The sequence below is a fragment of the Pinus tabuliformis genome, chromosome 2_1 (genome assembly GCF_031772625.1).
Source record: "Pinus tabuliformis cultivar Carrire ecotype Pingquan chromosome 2_1, CPIR1, whole genome shotgun sequence".
In the NCBI taxonomy this organism is placed as follows: domain Eukaryota; kingdom Viridiplantae; phylum Streptophyta; class Pinopsida; order Pinales; family Pinaceae; genus Pinus; species Pinus tabuliformis.
Genome location: NC_142299.1, coordinates 551,954,085 through 551,960,084, shown reverse-complemented (window position 1 = coordinate 551,960,084; position 6,000 = coordinate 551,954,085).

The following is a 6,000-nucleotide window of genomic DNA, read 5'->3' as shown; positions in this document are numbered from 1 at the left end:
CAACTTAATATGGTCCCATCCATCTAGAGCAGAGTTTTCCTTTAAAATATTTGAACCGGGAATCATAGAGAAATGCCCAATCTCCTATTTGAAACACCTTTTTCTTAATAAGTTTGTCGTGCCATTTAGTTCGTTGCTGCTGAATTGCAGTAGTATTCTAGACAGCTACCAAACGAATATCATCCAACTCATTTAATTGTTCCAGTCGGTGTTTCTAGGCTTCTAAAAGATTGAAACCTACTTCAAGGGTTGTCCTGAGCATCTTAATTTCAAATTCCACCAGAAACAAAGGGGATTTCCCATAGAAAAGCTCGTATGGTAAAAATATTATTGTGTTTCATCATGGTGTTCTATACGCCTAGAGTGCCTCAGTAAGCTTTTCATCCAAAATTCAGCGATTGTTTTCTATGATCTTTGTAAGAATATTTTCCAGTACCTTGTTTGTGCTATTGATATGACCATTTGCCTGAGGGCGATATGGCGATGTTACCCTATTCTTGATTCCATATTTATGTGATGTAAAATGCACCCCTCCATCTGAAACTATCTCTTTAGGAGCTCCATACCGAGAAACAATTTCTTCAAATAAAAAGCGCAAGACAACCTGTTTTGTTGCTTTCACAACAGCCTTGGCCTCTACCCACCTTGTCACATAATCTGTGCAAACCAGAATGTGAATTTTCTGATGTGAAGGCAGATTGAATGGCTCAATGATATCAATAGCCCATTTTTCAAAGGGCTCAAGAGCTAGTTGAGGTTGTAATGACATCTCATATTCTCGACCAAGCTGACCCATCCGTTGGCAACTATCGCATCCTCGAACATATTTCCTTGCATCATGAAAAATAGAACGCCAATAGTACCCCATTTGCAACACCTTATGTCCTGTTCGCTTATTTGAAAAATGGCCGCCATAGGGGCCATCATGAGAAGCTTTCAGGACAACATAGATGTCATCCTCACTTATGCAGTGCTGGATTTTTTGTTCGGGTCCTGTATAAAAGAGATATCCTTCTATCCATGAACATCGGGCATTATTATGGATAGTATTTCGTTGTTCTTTATACCGTAGGTCTTGAGGAACTTTTCCTATAGAAAGATAGTTAGCAATATCTGCATACCATGGAGTGTGAGTAGAAATTGCAAAGAGATGTTCATCTAGAAAACTATCCTCTACAGGTGTACCTTCATCACTAGTATCCATCCTAGACAGGAAATCTACAACTACATTATCTTTCCCTGGCTTATCTACAATGGTAATATCAAATTCTTGAATTAACAATAACCATCTTATAATACGACTAGGAGTTATCAATTTATTCATCAGATACTTGACAGTTGTATGATCAGTGTAATGTAATGCCAAAACATTTTAATAGCATAAATAACAACCAAAAACTCATTTTCAGTTACCGTGTAGTTTAGTTTAGCAGGAGTCAAGTTCTCGCTGACATGATAGATTGCATACGGTTTATTATCCTCCTATTCTCCTAGGATTGCCCCTACTATAGTTTGAGAAGCATCTGTAGAGATATGAAATGGGAGCTTCCTATCAGGACCCTGTAATATTAGAGCTTTTACAAACTAGTTCTTTGATTTCCTTAAAGTCCGCTTCACATTCATCTCTTGACACAAACTCTTCATCTTTAGGTGACAATTGGAAAAATTTGAATGTTTCTTAGAAATTTTTTCTATAAGCTACCTATAATAGTTAGCATAACCAATAAATCTATGTACCTATGTCGGTGTCTTAGGTGTAGGAAAATTCAATATTACCTCTACCTTAGCAGTATCAACCCTAATTCCTGCAGTTGAAAGAAGGTTCCATAACACTATTCCTTCCTTCATGATCATATGGCATTTTATTGTACTAAGAGAAGCATGTGTTTTCTTACATATTTTAAGTACTTTCTCTAAGTTTTATAGACCTTCTTCAAAAGAATTCCCATATTGGGTGAAGTCATACATATAAATTTCAACACTATCATTGATTAGATCAGAAAAAATTCCTAATATTTCCCTTTGAAAGGTAGCAAGTGCATTACAGAGACAAAATGGGAGGACTTATTGGGAAAAATCCAGCTGTTTATATCTAGTTGTATCCGCTAAATCCATCCAGAAAGGAAAAGAACTTCTTTTCGACTAATTTATCAAGGACATGGTCAATAAAGGGTAAGGGAAAATGATCTTTTAAATTCACTTTATTTAATTCCCTATAATCCACACAAACTGCCACTTTCCATTTTTCCTAGGAACAATGACCACTGGGGAAACCCATTGACTGTCTGATATCGGATAAATAAAACCCACATCTAATAGCTTCTACAATTCATCTTTGACAATTTTTTTAAGGCAGGATTCATTCTTCACCGTGGCTACCTAACAGGTCGACATTCTTCTTAATGTATATGTGATGAGTCCATAAATCAGTAGGGATTCCTTTCATATTTGTATACTCCCAACAAAATGATTCTTTATATTCTCGAAGGACCTTCAGCAACTGTTTGGTTTGGGAGGGAGAAAGGTTAGGATTAATATTATTCATTTTCTTTGGTTCAATTTCTACAGAAATACTATCATGGGGTACAACTACAGGAATATTTCCAACTTCTATTTCTGGTTCAATATCTTCCTAAACACTTCAACTCACGACAGATTCGAATAGATGGCGGGTTGGGTCAGAAACGGAGTTGGGACTACTGAGAAAAGTGCTAATGGCATCATCCTCCATTTCATCCTTGAAACAAAGAGCCTTACTAATGGTAAGGATAGGTCTAACTTCCTCATTCTCAGATTCAGTCTCTTTCATAGGTAGATATTTTTGTGTCAAGATCAATCCTGGTTTATCTAACGAACATGGTTTGACAGGCGGGTAGAGGATAACATTCTTTGTAACTTCCCCATTGGAGATTACCATATTTCCACACTGAAACATAATGTAAGCATCTACAGTCGCAAGCCAAGGTATTCATAAAATCAAAGGATATCCACCAGCTGGGGATTGAGTATCTAAAATGAAAAGGTTGACAGGGTATTTCCATGACTATACTAACATAGTTATACCTTCCAACTTCCCTACTGGTCTTATAGTAGACCGATCTACCAATTCTAAGATGGTGGGAGTTGGTTTAAGGTTTCACAGACCCAAGTTAATCACAGTTTCATAGGTTATGCCATTAATTACTACCCCCAAATCTAGTAGTATATTTGGGATATCAACCCCATTAATCTGTACTGTCATAATTCGATTTCCTGGATCCCCGTATTTAACAAGTTTAGGCTTCCCTAGCATTATGTCTGATAGTTTTCCCATAACGTGAATAGTGAGTGGATCCTTTGGTTTTGTATCAGGTTTCTTAGAGCAATATTCTTTAATTTTTTTGGCATAAATTGGTACATCTTTCATAGCCTAAAGTAACGGGATTTTGACAAATAAATTCTACAGTTCCCTTACAAAGTCAAATTCAGGATGAGGACTTTGTTTTCTTAATGATAATCTCTCGAGATAAGGTGGACCAATCTGACATCCTCTAGTAACAATTTTTTGTGAAGGGGTTTGTTGTTTGATAAAAAAATTTATTGACTCATCCCCAGTTGTTCTAGTAGAATCTCTACTTTCTTGTTCTGATACTTCATCATCGGTATGTTCAACAATTATTGGTGAAGTCTGAGTATTCACCACCTGACCAGATGGAAGATTCAATTCGTTACATTATGCAGTGGAAATACTATATGCAAGGAGGTTTAGTGTCTCAACCTATTGATCCCCTCTATTGTTTAGATCTGGATTGGATTGAACACACACTTGTGGACGAAGAGGAGGATTACTAGTGGACACGTTAGAAGGTAGTTGTAGCTACTATTGTGGCATAGTTTGGGAGAATTGTCTCGAAGGAGGAGGAGGAGGTCCAAGCCAATTATGGGACCACGAAGGGTTTGGACTAGATTAAGGGTACCATGGTTTATAGGGCATTGGATATTGACAAGGCTACAGCCATGAGGGTTAAAAAGGTACAGAATGAGGCCCAAAATTCAAATTATTAAAATACTGAGAAGGGTCTTGAGGCATACCTTGATTCATGCTATGTGGTCGTGGTTGCCATGGTTTCTTTGATCCCATAGAATACAACTGATCTACTTCTTCATTTGTTCCCTAGAATATTTCCTTCAACCCAGGAAGAGATGGACAAGTTCTAGTGGAATGACTTTGTTCACATATCATACAAGTCTCGATGGAATTTAGTAGGCATTTAATCAGTGCGTGTTTCTTCCTGGATTGAGGGCAGAAAATGGACACAATCTTCTCTCCTTATATATGCTTCTTTTTCACCTACAAAATGTCTAGCTGTGATGTCAGTGTGCATAGGATATCGGTTCTGAAGTTGTCCAACAAGTTCCCAATTCTTGCTTTTGTAACTCCACCGCTAGATGTCTTGAGAGTTTGAATCTCATACTTATACGTCACAGCTCCTCGTGAACACTTGATGCACAATTTGCAAATGGCGTCAAATTCCTCTTCTGATATGTCTCATTTTCCTACTACATTCAGAAGTTCCAAATATTCCTCCTTTAGTGCCCAAAGAAATATTATTTTCAAGATGTTCTTATCTAGATCACGATGGCCTGATCTTTGCTAACTATTTTGAAAATTCTCCACAATGTCCTCCATTTTCTCATCCTCTTTCTACGTAAGCTTAAAGATTTATTCCTTCACGTCTTAGGATTTGCAATAGTCTTGATATTTCTCGAGGAAAACCATCTTCATGTCATCCCATGTAGTAATATATTCTCCCCTTAAACCCATAAACCATCTCAAAGTTGTTCCCTTCAAAGTATGAGGGAATATCTTCAATTTTTGAGCATCAGTAATATAATCATACCCCATACAAACAACGTCGAATTCAAAAAGGAATGTGTCTAAATCCTTAGAAGAAAGATGATGGAAGTTAGGTAATGTTTTCAAAGGAATATGCTTCATAGGTGCATCACCTCTGATATCTCCAATTGGGAATTCAATCGAAGAAGTCGAAGGAGCCATGAATATCTTCCAATATTCACTTGGAAATTCAACAGGTTCTGGATCTTGTTGTCCTATAACATGTGACTGAGGTTCTAGGACAACACTCCCTCGATCAAATGGTGTAGAGAATTCCCTCATATCTTCTCCCGCTAAACTTGTAGTATGCAGTTCCCCATATCCTCTACTTTCTACTTCTTCTTCCCAAAATTTCACTTCTATTATTGGGGCAGGTTCTAGTTGTGAAACTAATTTCCCTCCAGATCTCATATGATATCTCACCCTAATAGCAGCTCACGACGATGCTCTTGACTCAACTCTTGAAATGGTATATTGGATGTAGGTATTTTTTCCTAGATCTTTCCCTCTTCTTTTAGGGGCTTTTCCTCTGCCTCGTTTATTTGTATCTCTATTCATGGAATCAAAAAATAAAAGGAAAAAATTCAAGAAAATCGAAAGCTCGAGACCTGGAGTAGGGTGAGAAATTCCCTCCCCAAGATAAGAGAGTGCCCCATAGAAAGAAAGAGAGAGAATACAATAAATCAATAACAAATTTAAGCTCAAGACCTTGAACATGGCTAATAAAAACTTCCCTTCCCAAGAGAAGAGAGTGGATCCTGTGAAAAATACAATCAAAGCAACCAAAATGATCAAATGCTCAAGACCTAGAGCAGGCTAAAAAATTCCTTCCCCAAGATGAGAGATTAGTCCTATGGTCAATACTAGTTGTACTTTTGTGCCTTTGATAGACTCCCCAGCAACAGTGCCAAAATGTGGGTGTTTAGACAGGAATCATGCAATTCACACAATTCCACATTAAATGTCAACCTAGTGCTCTACGAGTTATTTCAAGGGTCTCATGAAAAGTATATGCAGGCCACAGTTTCCCTACCCAATATTGAACACTCAATTATAAATTTGACAATGTGTAACAACAAATAAGAGTAACAACAAGTAATGACTATAACAACAATAAGAGTAAC